At 34.6% G+C, this 23,884-nt stretch overlaps 1 long non-coding RNA gene across 1 annotated transcript in view; it reads right to left on the reverse strand.

Moving 5' to 3' along the window:
* Positions 1–23,066: 23,066 nt before the first annotated feature.
* The window catches only part of LOC134808231 (uncharacterized), a 147,292-nt gene continuing 146,474 nt past the window's right edge, over positions 23,067–23,884 (reverse strand). The window contains exon 8 of the long non-coding RNA XR_010150768.1: positions 23,067–23,294. This is a non-coding gene — a long non-coding RNA (uncharacterized LOC134808231). The remainder of the gene's footprint in view (positions 23,295–23,884) is intronic.

The raw sequence follows: 23,884 nt of genomic DNA on the forward strand, positions 1-23,884 counted from the left end.
ATAAAATTGATCCAAAGTAAAATAAAATTTCTACATACTTTGAAGAAATCAGTATCATTCCCTTTGGAAACATCCCCAAATTTCTCTGAACATTTTCTGTATAAATTTTGTGTGTTTTGGCTTACCCAGATACAAATAGAAGTAAACAAATAAGAAAAGTATTATTTCTTAAAGTTTCAGCATTATGCATATCTATTTAGATCCAAGGACTAAATTAAAATAAAAAATTTAAAAAACTCTTGGTGATGCAAAGGTACATAGTGAATTACAATAAATCATTTTGTAATGCTTACTAATCTTTCATAAATTCTATTTATCTACATTGTTTGATACTGTCTCTGGAATGTTAAAATGCATCTCTTTTTGTAAATTCTGGAATATGTTTAACAGTCCCTACAGCATTTTTTATTGAATCTAATTATTCCAACAATTTTTTTAATAGTAAAACACTTTGTTTCTCAGTATTTAGAAAACAGGCCTTTTGACAGCAAATTATTATAATTATTATTGGAAAATATTAGACAACTTGACATGTGTAGATTTTACTTTCAAACTACTAAGTTTTTCTGTCCTTTTGAAAGGCAAATGTGTTTCAGACCAAATATATATATCATATATATATATATGTATATATAAATTTTGCCATGACTATGAACCTTGTATTCTAATCAGGATTTTATTTAATAGAATTTATTATATTAAACATTACAAACTATAATATAAGGCACATGACATATGAATTAATAAAAACTAATACACAAAACCTTTTATTCTTCATTATGTTCCATGATATCCCAGTTCAACACTAATTACAGCTCTTAAAATCCCAAATTATTTGCAATTCTCTTCAACCTCATCATTTTTAGTTACACTCTAGTTTCCATCAAGGACAATTCTTGAAACATTCTTCAGTAATTGAGACTCTTTTTCTAGCCCTGGGGAAAGAATGGTTTATTTCTTGTTCTAATTTTCCCTAAATCATCTTTCAATGTCACTCTGACACAATGCCTTAATCTCTCATTCTCTCTACCTTACATATTCAAAATTTTCCTATTCTAGTGTAATATTCTCACAAACATATAAATATGACATAGTATAGCCTTTCTAGCTAGCACACCAAAAATTTGTTTGACTACACCCCACTATTCCCTCAGCTCACTTTACTTTTAAATTGACTCAGGCTTGGACTAGTTCCTGTCATTTGACTCACAATGTTATTATTATGCTTCCATTTAACCAAATAATTTCCTTGATACCATCTTATTTTTGTTTTGTGTCTCTCTAGCTGCTATTTTATCTTTTAGTTTTTTAGTTTCTTCTCCTCTAATTCCTTTGAAACAACTTTGGAGGTGAAACTTTTCACCTCAGTTTTCTAAGCATTTTCTAGATCATTCTCAAGCTTCTAATTTGTATTATTACGCTAGTTATTCATTGATTGAAATCCAATCTAGAAATCTTTTCTGAGCCCAGACACTCGTATAATACTGCCTATTTGAAATCTGAACTTAATCAAATTTAGGTATTGTAAATGCAACATTTTCAATATTGTACTTTTGTCCTTCCCATTAACCTTCGTCCTCACTTCACCTCTTTCATTTAGCCCACCTACTGCTCAAGATAGAACTCTTCAAGTCATTTTAATATCATCTTGTCATACATTCCATATCCTAGTTAATAAATTGTGATAACTGTATTTCCAAACATATCTTGAGCCTAGATACATCTGTTCTATACCACCGTTATCATCACCTCAGTCCAAGTCACCATCTCCTACTAGAGAAGAGGTTAATGCAACTTCCTCACTTGCCTTTTTGCTTCAACCTGTGTTTTCTATTTTCTCCACATGGCAACCAAAAGTATCTCTCTAAACTTTCAGATACCAAATATGCACTTACTGATTACAGTCCTGAGTTATTTCTTCTTTATCTTTGCCCTGCTTAAATATTACATTTAAAAAAAGTTATCCTACTCCCCTCTTATGAAAATGTCCTTTCCTTTTAATACCTCACCTACACTATCCTTGTTTATTACTATATGTGTATTTATTGCTTTACTCATTTCCCTTTCATAAAGCAGAACTCATATGTATTTTATTAACTTGAAAACCTAGTTCAATGTGTGTTGTGTCCAAATTATGTATTTTGAATGAATGATAAAACATTATCTTTTCTTCTGCAGGTCACATCATGTTCTTATAGCATTCATTCATTATATACATTTTATTTGACTGAACTTTGTAATTTATTTTCAAATAATTAGTCGATTGATGTCAGTACTTGACTCTTAGCTATGTGCATTCTCTATCATCTTAATTGTTTTTATTCAATATGGTTTAACTTCACTTCCTACTTTATATCTTTCTGCTATTTCTCTCTTTTCTTTGTGTTTGTACCCTATGATGTACTAACTCAACATTGCTATATTTTCAAAATCATCTGAACACTGATTTTGAGCATTTATGTACTTTGAATGAGTGATAAAACATGATTTCTTCTTCTGCAGGTTGCATCATGTTCCTGTGGCATTCATTTATCATGCACATATTCTTTGACTGAACTCCATAATTTATTTTCAAATAATTAGTTGATTGATGTCAGTACTTCACTCTTATCTGTGTGCATTCTCTATCATCTTAATTCTTTATTTTTATTCAATATGCTTTAACTTCGTATCCTATTTTATATCTTTCTGACGTTGCTGTCTGTGCCCTATTATGTACTAATTCAACACTGCTATTTTTTCAAAATCACCTGAACACTGATTTTGAGCATTCATTAATTTTTACCACGTAATGAGCCTACTCCAGTTCCCACAATTATCTAAAGATGCTAAATTAAGTCCTAGAAGTATACTGGTTATAATTTCAGTGAGTTCATGACATTGTAGCCTCAATTACACTCCCAATAGTGGTTTGTGACCAAGACTAACTTATGTTAACTCTTCAAAATTTATTTAATTTCAAATACTTCATTATGATGTCCAGTTTAATAAGCTATCTAGATAGTAAATTGTGACAAGACCTCCCATAAACCTTTAATTTGAGTTGTTATGTAATCACAGTGAAAAGTTAAAGTGGTCAACATTAAACACTGCACTGCAATAATTAGGTCCCAAGAATAATTTGCGATAGCTACTTTGCATTGTTTATCCCAGTATCTTAATATCTGAAAAAATAAATCAAAGCACACAAGAATGATTATTGTCACATTTTTGCAAAGTTTAAAAACAAGAAAAACAGTATTTGGGTGATAAAACTGTATGTAGATTTTGTATGTTTGTGTGTGTGTGTGTTTGTGTGTGTGCCTGTAAAGAAATAACTAATACACAATTTTCCTTTATGGCCAATTAAGATGAAGCACAAGGATGAAAACACAGCCATTCATGGAAAAATGATGATTAGATACTATAAAACAAAGATTAGGTATAGTCAACTTCTTTAATTTAGATAACTAAATAAGAGGGGAAGAAGAATGACAACTGTGATAGAGCATCATGCTACCTTTTTTTAGAAACCAGGAAGATAGGATTTTTTACAGATGGAAAAATGTGGATTTATAAAAATTAGTTGGACTTATGTGTTGAAAATATATTCTCCCACAAGTACTATTTCATTTGCTTTTATGTGCCTTTTAATACTGAGTTCTTGATTCTAAAATACTCATATTTATCAACGTACTCTTTAGTACCTTTTAAATATATAAAGATTTAGGCAGGGCACTGTGGCTCACAGTTGTAATCCCAGCACTTTGGGAGGCTGAGGTGGGTGGATCCCTTGAGCTCAGAAGTTTAAGACAAGTGGGGCAACCTGACAAAACCATGCCTCTACAAAACAATACAAACAACAAACAAACAAAAATTAGCCAGGCATGGTGGCACAGGCCTGTAGTCCCAGCTACTCAGGGCCTGAGGCAGGAGGATCCCTTGAGCCCGGGAGGCTGAGATTGCAGTGAGCTGAGATCACACCACTGCACTCTAGCCTGGGCAACAAACTGAGACCCTGTCTCATAAAACAAACAAACAAAAAATATATAATAAATAAATATATATATATATTTATGGATTTGATATATATATTATGGATTTGATATATACATGTATGAAATTGATTTTCTAAAAGATATAAACATCTGCTTTTGTCATTTAAGATTTTAATCCATATTCATTTCAGGCACAAACTAGGCAAATATCCTTCTCATAAGGTAGGGAACCAAAATTATCTTTTAAATTTTTTGAAGGTAGTGTATCTTATTACTTCATTGAACTGACATGCCAGCTTTTTAAAATATCAAAGTTACATACATACATGGTCATTTTTGAACTCTTGATCTTGTTCTGTTATTTAATTTTTCTATTCCTGTTGCAATAACATATTGTCTAACTTCTTATTGCTTTACATCTTTGTATTGGGCAAAGCAAATATTCTTCATTAGCACAATAAAGCTCTGCCAAAAAATCATAACACAGCATTAAAAAACATATGGAATTGGAGTTGCATTGAATTGACCAATCGATATGTTGAGAAATGACATATTTCTCAAATGTCATGTTTGTATGCCTTTAATATGTCTACATTTAGTCTTACAATTTCCTTTGTATAAGCATTCCACATCTTTTTTAAAAAAATTTACTAGGTACTATATGGCATCTTTTGTATTGTAATATGAATTTTAAATTATGTTTACTAATTTTTTTCTGTGTCCTTAGAAAAATTCTTTGCTATTTGCCTAGATTTTTGTGTAGTAATCCATTTCCAGCACTTTAACATTTTATCATTTATAATAATTTTTATAGATGATTGGCTTTTCTCTGTAATCATTTATTTTCTCCTAATAATGGCCATTTTAGTACCCCCTATCATTTCATGTAATTTAATTATTATATATGTCGGATTGTCATAGTGAGGACTTTCAGCACAATAATAATTAGGGGTGGTGATGGCAGGCATCTCTGTTTTATTATTGCTCAAAAGAGAGACAAACACAAGAGATTATTTGAAGTCATGCCCAATGGCTGCAAAGTTTATGGATATAAATTTCCCAATTATATGGTAGCTAATTAGCCATGGTGAACAAAGGACATGAGCTTACCTCTCATATAAAGCTATAGAAGATGAAAAGATTGAACAAGTGGTCAGAATGTGCTCAGTCAACCTCTGGTGAAGGATTATGAAGGATATATCTGTTGACATTGTTTTTGGCTCAGGATTGGTAAACAGAATTTTTGTTAACATCAAACATTAGTTCCGTATAATGTTCTTCCAATGAGGGATAGAGAGAAAAATTATTTTTTAAAAGCCCTAAAAAAAGTTAGGGACAATCTGGGGCTATGTTTGTGGTCCTGAAATTGTAGCTTGACTATGAGTTGAAAAATGAGACTTGAGAAAATATTCTGTGGTTGAAATCCCTTACCAGATTTTTCAGTTGATGTGCATATATATAAAAAAGAAGGCTTTGCCCCTTTTGTTCTCAAATTAGGTGTTGGTCAAATATTTCCCTCACCCAGTTTTGATAAAGCATGCTAGATGGGAATCTTTGGAACTGTTCAATCCCTCTTCTGTAGTGCTATAGAGAAACGTAAATAATACAGAATTCCAGGAAAGCAACAAGATTGCTTTCTATAACAGAAAGGGTTAACTCAGAGAAGTCCAAGCTGACACATTAGACACTTCACTTCTAAAATTATGAGAATAGTTGAAAGATGGATAATGATATTCACTAATTCAATTTTAAATATTCCCATATGGCAAATATACAAAACAGGTGGTTTAGTGGACTGACTGTAGACTGTTAGGATTTCGACAAGGTAGTTCTCCTGATATCCTCAATGGTACAAGATATAATTAAAATATTTAAAAGAAGTAGAAAATATCAAAGGTGATAGTATGTTGTAATATATTTACAAACACTTTCTTTACCTATATTGGAGAACAGTCAAGGTAAGCACACCTGATTTAGGCGAAATGGCCTTCAGAACGTACAAAGGATATTTAAATTGACCAGAAAACTATTAAAATACAGGAGAGCAACACTAATCCATTAAGAGTGAGCATTCTCATTAGGAGTAATTTGGTGCACAACATTAATGATATAATCATTGCCTGTTCAGAAGACAACTTATGTGATGGCAAAATAAACACTGGCCTGATAAACAAATAAAACCTTTGGAGTTTTAAAAACTGGACTTGAACGGCGGGCATTAAGTCCAAATGTCCTTCCTAGAGACTCCTCATCAAGATGAAAAACACTTGCTGTCTCAAGAAAAAAAAAAAGCTTTTCCAGAAAATTGGCAACAGTTAGCAGTAGTCCATTTAGAAAGATAATGAAGTGATTTGTTAGTAGAAGAGGCACATTTCTGATTAGATGAAAGTTTTTTTATATCAAACAACAGTGGAAAGAAAATTACATTAGCTGAGAAAAAAATAACAACTATAGATATGGGATAAAATACTACGTATTGGCCACAGAATTCACCATATATAATTCATCCATGTAAGCAAGAACCACTTGTACCCACAAAGCTATTACAATTTTTAAATATTTTATATATATATCATGATATATATATGATATATATATCATGATATGTATATATGATATATATATCATGAGATATATATATGATATGTATTTATATATATGATAAGGCATACTAAATGGAAATCTTTGGAATTGTTCAATCCCTCTTCTGCAGAACTACAGAGAAACATAAATAATATAGAATTCCAGGAAAGCAATAGCAGATTGTTTTTTATAACAGTAAGGATTAATTCAGAGAAGTCCAAGCTGACACATTAGGACACCTCACTTCTAAAATTATGAGAACAGTTGAAGGAGTGATAATGTGTAATGTCTGTGTGTGTATACATATAAATGTGTGTGTGTATATATACACACACACATACACATATACACACATATTTATGTGTATATGTATGTATCTATGTGTATATACATACATGCACACATATACATGTATATACATACACTCACACATATATATATGAACAAATGAGTAATTGAACAGCAGGGAAGCCCCAGCTAGGGACAGGGTACTTATAAAATCATTATGATATTAATAAATCTAAATGATGAAAGCTCATCTATGGATAGTGTGGTCTTCATTTGGATAATTTTATAAATTGAGTATTTTAGCTTTAAAATCATAATTTCTCAGTAAATTAATTTTTGGGAAAATAATTATAAAAGTTATGTAATCTCAATCAGAGATAGTGTTAATGGTATGTAAAGAAGCCTGTAAGCATATGTTAAGAAATTATACTATGATAATAACATAAGGTGTGCCACAAACAACTTGGAATATGTAATTTATTAAGCAATGGTCTTCAGTAACTAACCCAGGATATGCAAATATAGGAAACAATTATTTCTTTTGAGAAAAAGTGGAAAGTGAAACTATAATTTTTAAACAGCTAAACAAACCCATCAAGAATAGTACTGGACAAAGCTAAGAGAAAGACCTTGATTTCTGCCTGTGGAGTACGGTGATCACCTCTGCTTTCAGTTCTACATAGATATCCCTGATATTAAAAGTGAACAGCAGCCTTATGTACTATTGAGAATGGTTTAGTTGAGATTTCATCAGTGACCAAAGCCTAGTTATTCAGAGGAATCTCAGTAAAATGAGCCAATGTATTTTCTTTGAGAGCTGGAGCAGGGGGTCACGTTTTGTCCTAGGGAAGGGCTGCCACTTTTTCACATAAAGTCAAGATACTAGTGGGACCAGATTCCCTGCATTCTTTTCCATTTGGCATTTCCATTTGAAAGTGAAGATGGCTTGGCTCTTCTCATCTTTTTCATAATGAAATCTGATTTGACACCACCTTAACTTAGGAATATGAGGCCCAAGAGTCAAAAGGCATACATAGTTTGTATGTTTAGTTTAGACATGAATACAATATAAAGCTTGTCACTTCTTTTCCAAAACAGTGTATCTGGCAGCAGCAGCAGCAGCAGCATCAGGGAAGCAATTAACCCTGAATTCTAAGGAGCGATCGAAGTACATAAATCCCCTTTGCCAAACTTCAGTTGGCAAAATATTCAGTCGCAGGAACTTGTAGTTTAAAGGTGTCATTTGGGTAGTTAGGCCGAAAAGGACACTTTTACAACATGGCCTGTTGGCTTAGTCCCCACTCAAAAAATACTGATTTGTGGACTAAGGGGAATGCTCAAGTGAAACATTTAACAATGCAAAGCTATGCTTTTACACCTCCAGTTGATGGCATGCAAACATATTATTCTTCAAGAACACTGAAAAAATGTTAAATGGTATGTAATCTATGTTAAATATTCCCTTGTTTAAACAAAAAGAGAAGTACTAGTATAAAATGACAATAGTAAAAATATTAAAATATCTCATTATTCTATGTCCACTTAATTGCCAACTGTTGCATTGTTAACACATAATATTCAACACATAGTTTTATGTAGTTGTCTTGGGCTATAGTAGATTCTATCATTGTTTTCCACCCATACTTGCAACTTTTCCACTTCCATACTGGAGAAAGAAGGCAAATGCCCCTTTACAATGTTTTAAACTTTTATTTTCTTGAAATGTGAATAATTTGCCATGTATTCTGTGCCTTAACTATCTCTTCTTCCCTGGCATGATATCTTAGTCAGTTCAGGCTACTATACAAAAAACCCGTAAACTGAATGGCTTATAAAAACTAAAGATATATTTCTTGTAGTTTTGGAAGCTGAAAGTCTGGTATCAGGGTGCCAGCATGGTCGGGGGCTGGTGATGGCTCCCTTCTAGGTTGCAGACTGCCAACTTGTTATCGTAGCCTCTCATGGTAGAAAGAGGGTGAGAAAGCTCCTGGGGTTCCTTTAATAAAAGCTCTAATCCCTTTCAAGAGCACTATACTCTCATGACCTAATTATTCCCAAAAGTCTCGTCTTCTAATACCATCATAGTGGGTGTTAGGATTTCAACACAGAAATTTGGAAGGTTCATAAGCATTCAAGTTCATTTCACATGCCCAGTATTTTTACCTTGCATATAATAGGCTCTCCAAAATGTTTACTGAATTCAATCATCACAAGAGGGATAATAGAAAGTAACTTTTATTTATTCACAATATTTGTGTCCTTTTATATTTTTGACACTTTTCTTAACAAATGTCAACAGCAAAGTATCTCTTTTCATCCATCTAATAAAGACATCAGAAGTAGAGATAATTAGCAAATGGGACTCCCAGTTTTGACATGAAAACTGAGGAGCTGTGTAAAGTTTGCAAGACACTAGTTTCTTTTCGTGTTTCTTTACAGCAAAGTGAACCAGTTGAGACAATAACACATTTAATTAATCTCCAGAATAAGGAAATTTTACACAAAGATAGATTTTATGCAAAATAGCTTAGAATCAGTAATAACTACCCAATAGTCAAAGCCTGCTCTACTATATCAGTCATGGGGCCACTAAGATTTAAAAAAGGAGCAATTTCACTGGGCTATGGAGATATGCTGCAAAATATTTTAAAACATGTATTTATTTGTGCATTTTAAATACAGAAATGATCATTTCTGAGGTTTGGATCAATAAATGTTTCCTATTCTCTAACTTGCACTACTATATTGAGTTTGCAAATGATCTTCCACCAGTAGTGTCCCACATGCATTTATGCTTTTGGCAATCTATATAAAAGGAGCCTTGATAGAGGGTATGCTTCTGCACTGCACATCCCTGAGTGACAGTATGCCTAAGTGGGTTGCCATGAATATCAAACTGAGGATTGTTGCCACTTAGAAAAGCAAGAAGGGAAGTGGCTCGTAATTAGATACAGGTGGGAAGAGAAGAGTGGGTAAGGGCCAAAGAGAAAGTTTATTCCAATTGCTCTATTTACTTTACATTTCTTTAAAGCCAAACCTTGCATGGCATTGAAACCAACTTTATTTCTCTATCTTTCATATATTTAAATTGAAAGTGTCTAAAACAGGATGTAAATTTTAAACAAAATCTTTGACCGGGTGTGATGGCTTACACTTGTAAACCCAGAACTTTGGGAGGCTAACACGAGAGAATTGCTTGAGGTGTGGAGCTCAAGACCAGCCTGTACAACATAGTGAGATTGTCTGTACAGATTTTTTTTTTTTATACTAGCCTTGCGTGGTGGCATGCCTGTAGTCCTAGCTACTCGGGAAGCTGAGGTGGGAGGATCCCTTGAGCACAGGAGTGCAAGGCTACAGTGATCTATGATCACACTACTGCCCTCCAGCCTGCGCAAGAGAGAGAGACCCTTTCTCAAAAGAAAAAAATTTTTGGAGCAACGTTAACTGCCATTTTGAGTAAATTAAAAATCATATCATCTAGATACTTTACATAACTTATTAAGGTCCTTATTTTTTTTAAGACATGTGCATCTCACTTTGTCACCCAGGCTTGAGTGCGCTGGCAAAATCATAGCTCAGTGCTGCCTTGAACTCCAGAGATCAAGGGATCCTCCTGTCTCAGCCCACCAAGGAGCTAGGACTACAGTCACACCAACACACTGGGCTAATGTTTTTTTTAATTTTGTAGAGGTGGAATCTCACCATTTTGCCCAGGCTGGTCTCTAACTCCTGGGCTCAAGCAATCTTCCCCACTTGGCCTTCCAAAGCACTGGCATTACAGGCATGAGCCACCTCACCTGGTCTACATATTTTATTTCTATTTATCACAGCCATCTTGTAAGGATAATGAATTGAAGGTTAAATAATTAAAATAATTTTATAGTAAACCATAGTTCTGGGTATCAAACCTAGTTCTACCTTTTATTAAAGTTTATGCTATTTCAGTTATATGACATTAATTTCCAAACAACCTACATATACTTTATCCAAAATAGGTATATTAGTATAAATATTCTGGATAATATTTTCTTTTATTATATTGCTATGGTATAACAAAATCTATCAAAAGTTATTTATAGGCATGCCCCTTAATAATACTATTAATTAATCATCTAATAACCACATCTTATTCATTCCTAATTATTTACCTTTTCCTGCCTTGTTTCTTTTGTTTGCTTTTTATCAAATATGAAGGCCTATACTCACCCTTAATTGTCCAGCAGCACTGATATCCTTTTCGTCTTAAAAATGGGAAAGCTTAGTCTAGCTTATAAAGCTGCTTAGCCCAGCCTTGTTGAGTATTACATTCAAAATGCTGCATAAACACAGTTGTGGGAAGAAAAAATACCTCATTGTCAAATAGAAAATTACCCTGACCCTTCATGATTTCTCCATGCTCAATACTTTTTGTCTATACTCACACATATAGCCTTCAGGGCTTTGTTCATTCATAAATTTAACAAGTAAATTTTGAGCAATTCTCATGTGTCAGATCTGTTCTAGATAGTGATATTTAGCACTTAAAAAAAAAGAAAAAGAAAATACCACCTCCATGAAGCAATCATTCTAGTGGGGAAAAAAGAAGATATACAAATATAGAATATACCATATATACAGGGTGTCTAGAAAAATTAAGTAACAAAGGAAGAAATGGGATAGGATAATGATCATAGCACTCACTACACTATATCAAAATTTTAAGTCAAGCATCTCTTTAGTTTTCAAACTGAAATTTCCTAAAAAGCATCTACTATGTCTTTTTTTCTCTCTGATTAGCTGTGATTGCATTTCTTCCTTATTACTGTTTTAAGAAATTACCACAAATATAGTGACTTAATGCACCACTGTTATTGTAGTATGATTCTGAAGATCAGAGTTTCAAATTGATTGGCAGGCCATGTTCCTTCTGCAGGTTTAAGGGTAGAAACTATTTCCTTGTTTTTCCAGCTTCTAGATGCTGATAGCATTCCTTAGTTTTCAATCTCCTCATCCGTCTTCAAAGCCAAAAGTGTAGCATCTTTGACTCTTTTCCTCTCTCTCTGTCTCTCTCTCTCCTATTCCCCCTCCCTTTCCACTTTCTATCCCTCTCTGATTCTGGCCTTCTTGTCTGTGTTTTATAAAGACCCTCTGATTACATTGGAACCACCTGGGTAATCTAAGATGATAGCCAGGTTTCAAATTCCTTTCAAATTCCTTTCAAAATTAAAAGGCAGTTTTGCCATGTAAGGTTACATATTCACAGGTTCTGGGTATTAGGACATGAACATCTTTGAGGTGCAATTGTTTTGGCTATCACAGACTTATAATTTAAGTATCAATAGGACATGTGTGGTGTGTTTATGTGTAGCATATGTAATGAGTCTTTTATAAATATTTATATGACACATAGTGCAAGAACATAATGTGTGCACACATACAATATAATATGATAAAATATAATATATAAGGTACATATGTGAATGTGTGGGTGACTCCTTTTTAAAACTAGAGAGTAAGCTTTAAGAAGATAGGGATGTTTTTTCTGAAAGAACAAATAAAGAGATGCTACATGGGTTCAAAAGGCCTGAATCTAAACCCTTGAAGTATGTGACTTTGTCAAACTTTTATCTTTTCTGTAAATGCCTACTTCAAAAACTTGTTACGAATCTCAACAAAATAGCATATACAAAAGGCATTTTATGTGCTTAAATATGCTTTCCCTTCCATCCACTGACCTCTATAATTACAGCTACACTAAAAAAGTGACATAGCAAGTTAATAACAGAACATCATTCAGAGGCAAAATTGACATTAGAGTAGTTGAAAGAAAATTAGCTGTGGAGACAGAAGAGGAGTTTCTCTGTGGAACCATACAGATCTGTGTATGCATTACAGACCCATCAATTTTACTGTGAGAACCTGAGCAAGCTGTTTCAATATATTGTACCATAGATTTCTTATCTCTCTCTCTCTCTTTCTTCCTTCTTTCCTTCCTCCCTCCCTCCTTCTCTTTCTTACTTCCTTTCTTTCTTCCTCTCTCTGTCACTCCCTCCCTCCTTTCCTTTTCTTTCTCTATGCTTTGCTATTTACCTATCTTTACTGGGGAGAATAATAAAGCCTAAAATTTTTGCAATAATTAATTAGCATAATTCTAGAATTTCTGATGCATTATGATGATCAATGCCAATAGCTAATGCTTACTTTATGTATAGTAATTTGAGCATTTTACATATTAGCTTATTTAGTTATCCAAACAACTCTATCAAGTAAGAAACATTTATTCAATATAAATAAGGGTAACTGAGGCACAAATAAGGGATCTTGGCTAAGATCACACAGTTAATAAGTGACAAGATAGGGTATGAGCATATGAAATCAGACTCCCAAACCTGTGTTCTAACCACCATACTATACATCTTAGATCTCTTTTTCTTTCCCTCTCAACTAACAAGTAATTTGACATTCAACTAGTAGTTCTCATTTGTAAATCTAAAACATTTTTCCGCTTTGCTTAACAAATTTATTGTTAAAATAAATGTGGGGTAAAAGTAAAACTAATGAGCCCCACCATGTACTGGGAACCATATATATGTGTGTGAGTGTGTGTGTGAGTGTGTGTGTGTGTGTGTATGTATTTTTTTTTACAAATTAGGAAGTAAAATTTGGAGGACTGATGAGTTATCCAAGTCACACATTTATTAAGAGACATATCTGATTTTAATGTCCAAACCATTTCCACCTAAGTACCTGTCACCCAAGGAAATAAGGCAACACATTCTATAACATGAACTATAAGCATGGCACATTTTTAAAGACATAATGAGGAAAAGTAAACCCAAAGGTCTTAGAAAGTGATAAATATCAGTTGTTAGCATTGTGTTCATTGTGATCCCTGTAGAAATGAAACTTTGGAGCAGTTTGAACAACGAGATTGTTTGCATTTCACGTATTATACAGCAGCAAGATTCTCCTGAATGACTGTTCTCTGAGATTATTTGTTTATGTCAGGGCTTAGCACACTATACTTCTAAAGGGCCAAATAGTAAATATTTTAGGCTCTGTGTGCTAAATAGTCTCTGTTGCAGCTTTTTAGTTCTATTTTAGTATAAAGGCAAAGGCAGTCATAGACAATACACAAATGAATGGGTTCAGGCTGCATTCCAATAAAACTTCACTTCCCAAGACAGGCAGTGGGCCAGATTTTGCCCACAGTTGGCTGGCTTAGTAACTAGTTAAAATTTCAAATGTGTTCAAAAAGATAATATTATATGTTTAAAAAAAATCAAAGAAAAAAATGTTCTCTGCCTCTAAAAGGAATACTTATTAAATATAGTTGATAGCTAAATTTTGCATTGCACATATGATGGTGCTAGGGACTCATAGAAGTCATATAAACATTTTATTTAGGTAAATTTTACAAGCAAAACGTTAAGATTTTCAGGGACACACATCTAAGCAGTAATACAGCCGAGGTCTGAACCCAGTTCACCTGTCACATGATTCCTTTGTTTTCACCACCACACTTCATCCTGTCTTTATCTAGATCCACTGACTGTTTACTTCTACAGGTAAGATTGGCTAAACTTTAACCTCAGCACCACAGACATTGTTGAGGTTAAACAACTAGATTTCAATCTTGAAACCAGTTCCTCATTTTAATAAAAAATAATTTACCATGAATATTTAAATATTGCTTTCCATATGGGAGAATCACCGTAAGTCAATAAAACATCATAGAATACTGATCACTTTATCTGGAACCATATTTGAGAATATTTAAAAAAGTAAAACCAATCTTAATTGATATTATGAAATTATAGATGTGCTAAACATTTATAACCTTAAATTATTAACTTTAAATTACTAAGTTCAAGTCTGTAAGATTTTGGATGTTGTTCAGATTTTGTAGGGCCAATACTGTACAGTGTTCATACAGTACTGTTCTGTGCAATGGTCTTATCACTGATCAAATTTACCTATAGAATAGAATTTAACTAATCATTAAAATTTTGCAAATAATTTTTTCATCTTTAAGGAAAGATTGATTTGTAGCAGTTAATATTTAAAATAAGGCATGTTAATATTACTAGTTATTAAGGTTAGTAAGAACAATAAAGTGTTATATGTTAATAAAATATTTTGTGTGAAAATAGATGCTTGAAATGTATTGAATTTAGTATGCTTTTTAATATTATAAGCTATATATCAACATGTCATAATTTTTCTTTGCTAGAAACTAGAACATTTCAGCTTATGTAAAATTTTTAATAAGCCATATCCACATTTTTAAGCTGTCTTAAGAAAACTAAATACAAATATTTTAAAATAAAAACATTAACTAAATAAATTAAAAATCGAATTTAATTGGGAGCTCCTTTAAAAGTACAACTATATTGAGTATATATAGTGAAACAATATTTTATTTTAAGTCTGATTACAAAATAACAGTAACTATACATAAAATGATATTGAATTATCATTTAATATCAACAAATTCTGTGATATATAATTTAAAAAACATTTGTTTTCTCACATTACCCAGTATTTTTTAAATATATGTTAATTATACTGTTATGCTAAGATGCTCAACACATTATGCTGGCATGGCTTTGGGGGAAAAAAAATCCAATAAACTCACTTCAGTCTAAATCACCATCAAGGGAACTGAAGCAAGTGTGTGTCAGTATGTTCAGTATTATAGCCCAGGGGGACATAACACTTGCTAGGTTTGGGGGGAAAACAGCAGGACTTTTCAGTAGAAAGGAGACAGAAGGAAAACTTGTGATCACAAAACAGAAAAGCATATTGCTGATAAGACATAAGTGTTAGAGGTTTTCTACAACCTCAAGCTGTGCTTCTCCCAACAAAAATCTCATACTAATTTACACAAGGCAATTTTAGTTGCACAGCTAGAAAGAACTGTGAAAAATGAAATTAGTTGTTCTTTTACTAGAGATGATTCATTGCAAACTTCTGAAATGCTTTTCTTTTTTGAACTCTATTGAAATAGCAGACTTTGGAATTAAAGAAAACAGGGGAATAGTCATTTTAATACACTTGGACATAGTCTTACTCCTTTCCACAATAAATGATCTTCCTCGTGATCCGCCCGCCTCGGGAGGCTGAGGCAGGAGAACGGCGTGAACCCGGGAGGCGGAGCTTGCAGTGAGCTGAGATTGCGCCACTGCACTCCAGCCTGGGCGACAGAGCCAGACTCCGTCTCAAAAAAAAAAAAAAAAAAAAAAAAGATCTTCATAAAACTTGTATGCTTGCACAAAAGGAAGATCTAACCAGACTTCTGACTGTTGCCTAGAGCCTATAGCTTTGCCCTAAGTAAAAATGCACCACCAACCATAGATAAAGAATTCTCCATTGTTTATTGTGTAAATGGAGTGTAAATTAAAAGTAAATATTTCCCTTCAAAATTATCTTATACCTTGGCTTCTTGTATTTGTGTTGTGTTGTTTCATGGCCCAAAATATATAGATTTGTTGCACTAACATCTAAACAGAAGGGTGTAGCTCTCCTTATCAAAGTGTATGATGATTATAATATCATGAATTTAAAATACAAGGAAAAGTAATTAAATCAATCCCATTGAGGTAACTGTACAATGTAAATGATCTATATATGTACTATTTTCTATAAGTGATTTGTGTTTGGCTTATGGAGGCCTGACATGGGGTTCCTTGTGAGTCATGAATAATTCCAGCTGGGCTCATACTTTCCCAGGGCCAGAGAAACCTAACAGAACTCCAGTTTCAGGTGGAAATGAAAAAAAATAAGTTTCCCAGGAATGAGTTCACAAAGGAAATTGAAGAGATTCTGACTTTCACTTACTTATTAATTTTACTCACGTAAAGTTATATTTGTTATATTTCTATAATTAAAGAGATACAATCACACAGGATTTTAGAAGTAAAGTTCTTGTTTTTGAAACTAATGTATCCTTTATTTCTGTTAACCAACCAGTCATTACCCGTGTTGGGAATACTATGAATGTCTGATATTGTTTGGCTTTGTGTCTACACCCAAATCTCGAATTGTACTCCCATCATTCCTATGCGTTGTGGGGGGGATACGGTGGGAGATAATTGAATCATGGGGGCAGTTTCCCCCATACTGTTCTTGTGGTAATGAGTAAGTCTCATGAAATCTGATGTTTTTTTCAGGGGTTTCCACTTTTGCGTCTTCCTCATTCTCTCTTAGCCTGCTTCATTCCATGTAAGGTGTGATTTGTTCTTCCTTGGCTTCCACCATGATTGTGAGTCTTCTGTAAGTCAAATTAAACCTCTTTCTCTTGTAAATTTCCCAGTCTCAGGTATGTCTTTATCAGCAGCATGAAAATAGACTAATACAGAAAAGTGGTACTAGTGGGGTGCTGCTGAAAAGATACCTGAAAATGTGGAAGTGACTATGGAACTGGGTAACAGGCAGAGGTTGGAACAGTTTGGAGGGTTCAGAAGAAGACGGGAAAATGTGGGAAAGTTTGGAACTTCCTAGAGACTTGTTGAATGGCTTTGCCCAAAATGCTGATAGCAATATGGACAATAAGGTCCAGGCTGAGGTGATCTCAGATGGAGATGAGGAACTTGTTGGGAACTGGAGCAAAAGTGACTCTTGTTATGTTTTAGCAAAGAGACAGGCAGCATTTTTCCCCTGCCCTAAAGATTTGTGGAACTTTGAACTTGAGAGATGGTTTAGGGAATCTGGCCAAAGAAATTTCTAAGCAGCAAAGCATTCAAGAGGTGACTTGAGTGCTGTGACAAGTATTCAGTTTTAAAAGGGAAACAAAGAATAAAAGTTTGAAAAATTTGCAGTTTGACAATGCGATAGAAAAAATAAATCCCATTTTCTGAGGAGAAATTCAAGCTGGGTGAAAAAAAATTGCATAAGGAACAAGGAGCCAAATGTTAATCCCCAAGACAATGGGGAAAATGTCTCCAGAGTATGTCAGAAGTCTTCATGGCAGCCCCTCTCATCAGAGGCCTGGAGGCCTAAGAGGAAAAAGTGGTTTTGTGGACCCAGCCCAGGGTCCCCGAGCTGTGTGCAGCCTAGGGAACTGGTGCCCTGCGTCCTAGCCGCTCCAGCAATGGCCGAAAGGGGCCAACATAAAGCTCTGGCTGTGGCTTCAGATGGTGCAAGCCCCAAGCTTTGGCACCTTTCATGTGGTGTTGAGCCTGCAGGTGCACAGAAGTCAAGAATTGAGGTTTGGGAACCTCTACTTAAATTTCAGAAGTTTGCTGCATTGGCGGTGCTCTCATGGAGAACCTCTGCTAGGGCAGTGCGGAAGGGAAATGTGGGGTTGGAGACCCCACAGAGAGTCCCTAATGGGGCACTACCTAGTGGAGCTGTGAGAAAAGGGCCACTGTCCTCCAGACCCCAGAATGGTAGATCCACCAACAGCTTGCACCGTGCACCTCGAAAAGCTGCAGACACCAAACACCAGCCCATGAAAGCAGCCAGGAGGGAGGCTGTAGTCTGCAAAGTCATAAGGGCAGAGCTGCTCAAGACCATGGGAGCCCACCTTTTGCATCAGTGCAACCTGGATATGAGACATGGAGCCAAAGGAGATCATTTTGGAACTTTAAGTTTTAACTGCCTCACTGGATTTCAGATTTGCATGGGCCCCATAACCCCTTTGTTTTGGCCAATGTATCTCATTTGGAACAGTTGTATTTACCCAGTGTCTGTAGCCCTATTGCATCTAGGGAATAAATAGCTTGCTTTTGATTTTCCAGGCTCATAGGCCAAAGGGACTTGCCTTGTCTCAGATGAGACTTTGGACTGTGGACTTCTGAGGTAATGCTGAAATGAGTTAAGACTTTGGTGGACTGTTGGGAAGGCATGATTAGTTTTGTGATGTGAGGACATGAGATTTGGCAGGGGCCAGAATTGGAATGATGTGATTTGGCTCTGTTTCCCCACCCAAATCTCATCTTGAATGGTACTCCCATCATTCTCATGTGTTGTGGTGGGGAGTTGGTGGGAGACAATTGAATCATGGGGGCGGTTCCCCCATACTGTTCTCGTGGTAGTGAATAAGTCTCAAGAGATCTGATGGTTTTCTCAGGTGTTTTCACTTTTGCGCCTTCCTCATTCTCTCTTTGCCTGCTGTCACCCATGTAAGACGTGACTTGTTCTTCCTTGGCTTCCTCCATGATTGTGAGGCTTCCCCAGCCACTTGGAACTGGAAGTCAAATTAAACCTCTTTCTTTTGTAAATTTCCCAGTCTTGGTATGTTTTTATCAGCAGTGTGAAAATGGACTAATACAAGGTCCCTTCAACTAATAATAGTAACATCTAACTTTCATTGTATATTATATGCCAGGCATTTAGCTCTGCCTCTGTACATTTTATCATATTCTATTTTATTATTTAAAAATTTTATGCCTTAGCTTCAACTGTGGCCCATTTACAGATGAAGTCACTGAGGCTTAGGCATGTTACCAAAACTGTTTGAATATCTCAGAGATAGCAGTTATTCCAGAACTCAAATCCTATTCTTATTGAACTTTAAATTCATTTATTAAAACTGAATTTGTGCACATACTGTCTGTCATCTCCATAGCTGCTAGCTGATTTTGCTCCCATTTATGTATTTATTTCTATATATTTTTATTAACTGCTGGTCAACAGGCTAAGTGCACTGTTCACAAATGTAGCCATCAACTAAATATTCAATGCTCAAACATGCAGACATGTTAAATCATCACCTTATTTTTCTTCTGGAGACACAATAAAGTGACTCTAGTGAACCTAGCTCTCAGGAACTGCATGAAACTTATGGTCATTTAAACAACATGCAAATGGGGTAATAAAAATGTTTTCTTATTTATTTGAACATGTACTAGTAATGCAACAATAATTTGGATATATTTATTCAAGTCTAGGATCTTTCCTTGCTGCCTGAAGTGTTTTCATTGATGACAATATATTTTGAAAGGATGAAGGAAAGATGAAAAGAAGGACAGTAGCAAGGAAAGAAGGAGAAATATTTCTTAAGATTAAAAAATTATTTGAACATTATTAGATGAGAATCAACACTTTATTGCTAAGTAAGCAATGTAATAATGATATTATGTATAATACATACTCATAAATGTATAGTTTCTTAGGGAAAACATATTTATATTGTTAAATCTATAAAGCCTATTATTTTTAAATACTTTCTATACTGCTTGCTCAATATCTCTAAAAGGTCCTTGTTAACTCTACTACCTCCGCTAGTTTTTTGATTATTCTTATTATCTCTGTGTCATAATTTGGTAGGATCTCTTTGTTACCATTGGTGATTTTGATGTCTTAGCTCTTGATCTGACAGGGTGACATATCTATGTATAGGTCTGAGAGGCACCTACTAGTCAATAGTCCAAATGGAGAACAGATTTTCTCTTTCTTTTCCTTCCTCCCTCCCTTTCTTCCTTCCTTCCTTCCTTCCACCTTGCCTTTCTATTTCTTTCTCTCTTTCTCTTTCTTTCTTTCTTTCTCTCCCTCCCTCCCGCTCTCTCTTTCTTTCTTTTTCTCTTTTTTCATGTTTTTATTTCTGAAGCCCATGTCACACTTGTTTTAGTTGAAGTGATCTATTAGGATTTGTTCATTCTAAGCAGATTGTTTTAGGCTGAAGAAGTCCATAAGTAAAAAAGCTACCTGTACAACATTGTGCATATAGTTAACTGTGCTGTATTGCATATGTAAAAATGTGTTAAGGGGGTGGATCTCAATTTGTGTTCTTATCACAATGAGAGAGAGAGAGAGAGAGTGAGAGAGAGAGAGAGATTGAGAAGTTAGCCACTTGCCTGTTGGAGGTAACAGGGAAGGTGAGGTGGGGAAGCTGCAGCACATGTCCAGATCAGTTCTTCTTTTTTTTTTTTTCTATACTTTAAGTTTTAGGGTACATGTGCACAATGTACAGGTTAGCTACATGTGTATACATGTGCCATGTTGGTGTGCTGCACCCATTAAATCGTCATTTAACATTAGGTATATCTCCAAATGCTATCCCTCCCCCCTACCCCAACCCCACAACAGGCCCCGGTGTGTGATATCCCCCTTCCTGTGTCCATGTGTTCTCATTGTTCAATTCCCACCTATGAGTGAGAACATCGGTGCTTGGTTTTCTGTCCTTGCGATAGTTTGCTGAGAATGATGGTTTCCAGCTTCATCCATGTCCCTACAAAGGACAGGAACTCATCATTTTTTATGGCTGCATAGTATTCCATGGTGTATATGTGCCACATTTTCTTAATCCAGTCTATCCTTGCTGGATATTTGGGTTGGTTCCAAGTCTTTGCTATTGTGAATAGTGCCTCAATAAACATATGTGTGCATGTGTCTTTATAGCAGCATGATTTATAATCCTTTGGGTATATAACCAGTAATGGGATTGCTGGGTCAAATGGTATTTCTCAAACCACTGCTCAATGAAATAAAAGAGGATACAAACAAATGGAAGAACATTCCATGCTCATGGGTAGGAAGAATCAATATCATGAAAATGGCCATACTGCCCAAGGTAATTTACAGATTCAACGCCATTCCCATGAAGCTACCAATGACTTTCTTCACAGAATTGGGAAAAAACTACTTTAAAGTTCATATGGAACCAAAAAAGAGCCCGCATTGCCAAGTCAATCCTAAGCCAATAGAACAAAGCTGGAGGAATCATGCTGACTTCAAACTATACTACAAGACTACTCTAACCAAAACAGCATGGTACTGGTACCAAAACAGAGATATAGACCAATGGAACAGAACAGAGCCCTCAGAAATAATGCCACATATCTACAACTATCTGATCTTTGACAAACCTGACAAAAAGAAGAAATGGGGAAAGGATTCCCTATTTAATAAATGGTGCTGGGAAAACTGGCTAACCATATGCAGAAAGCTGAAACTGGATCCCTTCCTTACACCTTATACAAAAATTAATTCAAGATGGATTAAAGACTTAAATGTTAGACCTAAAACCATAAAAACCCTAGAAGAAAACCTAGGCAATACCATTAAGGACATAGGCATGAGCAAGGACTTCATGTCTAAAACACCAAAAGCAATGGCAACAAAAGCCAAAATTGACAAATAAGATCTAATTAAACTAAAGAGCTTCTGCACAGCAAAAGAAACTACCATCAGAGTGAACAGGCAACCCACAAAATGGGAGAAAATTTTCACAACCTACTCATCTGACAAAGGGCTAATATCCAGAATCTACAATGAACTCAAACAAATTGACAAGAAAAAAACCAACAACCCCATCAAAAAGTGGGCGAAGGATATAAACAGACACTTCTCAAAAGAAGACATTTATGCAGCCAAAAGACACATGAAAAAATGCTCATCATCACTGGCCATCAGAGAAATGCAAGTCAAAACCACAATGAGATACCATCTCAGACCAGTTAGAATGGCGATCATTAAAAAGTCAGGAAACAACAGGTGCTGGAGAGGATGTGGAGAAATAGGAACAGTTTTACACTGTTGGTTGGACTGTAAACTAGTTCAACCATTGTGGAAGTCAGTGTGGCAATTCCTCAGGGATCCAGATCAGTTCTAAGCTTATGGTTTAAACTGGGAGGAAGATGATTAAATCATGGAGGTGGTTTCACCTATGCTGTTCTCATGATAGTGAATTAATTCTCATGAGATATGATAGTTTTGTTAGTGTTTGCAAGTTCTTTCTTTGTTTTCTCTCTCCTGCCACCTTCTGAAGAAGGTGCCTGCTTCCCCTTCTGCCATGATTGTAAGTTTCCTGAGGCCTTCTAACCATGTGGAACTGTGAGTCAATTAAACCTCTTTTCATTATAAATTACCCAGTCTCATGCAGTTGTTTATAGCATTGTGAAAATGGACTAATACAAACTCTTAACACAGTGTCTTGCACATAGCAGACACTCAATAAATTTCTGCCAAATAAAAATATAGAATGTAAGTTGTAAAGTTTTCCATTAAAATGTCTGTACTCAATCCTTACAAAGCTAAATGCAAAATTCTAGGCCCACAGCAACAATAGGGGCAAACTTTGAAAATCAATGCTAAAACTTGTAACTTACTCTTCTGCTTTAACATTTAAGTTGATTTGCTTTGCAGCCCTCTTTATGAATATCTAATGATGTTTCATATCTATGAGTTAATTGAATTGTGATCTCCGGTAGTAACTAAATGATGGTGATAAGATTAGTTATGCCTTTATTAAAATGGCCTTATACCATAGTCCTTGACCAATAAAATTGAGTTTAATTTATATCCCTAAAAAGGAAAGATATTCTTTTTATTTCCATAAATGTTTTTTAACAAGACACTTCAGTTAAATTCCAAATGTCAGCAAGGAGTAGCAAAGGCTCATAGCTATATACTTTACAAAATAAGGCACTGCCATTGTCTGTAGTTTTGTATATTTTACTGAAGAGCATTAGTACTTTCTTTGATTCTGCCTCAGTCGTCAAGTGGTATAATACTCAAGAACAGCTAGAAAATAACAGGGTTTTGGTTAGTAAATAAAGAAGGTGAGTCTGCATAGAACAAAGACCTAATACAGACTGTGTTTGAGTTGTGCTTCTGCATATTATAGACCTGTTTCAACTCATGTGCCAAAAATGCATGTTATATTTAACTTTTGACCATATAAACACATAGACACACACACTCAATCTCTCTCTCCTTTCCTCAGTGTTTAAAACAATGCCTACCACATTTAAGTACCCCAAAATATTAACTGAATGTATAAATATTTGTTTACATATACAATGATTTGTTTAGAAGCAACTTTATGAAAAATCTTTTCTCATGCATTTTTAAGTGGGACAGAAATCTATGTATTTTTAAGTTATGGCACTAAAAAACTCCTGTATGGTACAGAAATCAAATTACTATTTACTTAAATATTTATTTTGATTTATTTCAATAATTAAATTATTATGTCACCTTCTTCATAGAGTATAATTGTCTTTGTGCCAAACATTTACAAATTAAAAATTAAAGCAATGCATAAATAAAAATATAACATTAATTTTACTTACATCTGATAAACAATTCTGGTTGTTATTCACAAAATAAAC

The sequence above is a fragment of the Pan troglodytes genome, chromosome 14 (assembly GCF_028858775.2).
Source record: "Pan troglodytes isolate AG18354 chromosome 14, NHGRI_mPanTro3-v2.0_pri, whole genome shotgun sequence".
Classification (NCBI taxonomy): Eukaryota; Metazoa; Chordata; class Mammalia; order Primates; family Hominidae; genus Pan; species Pan troglodytes.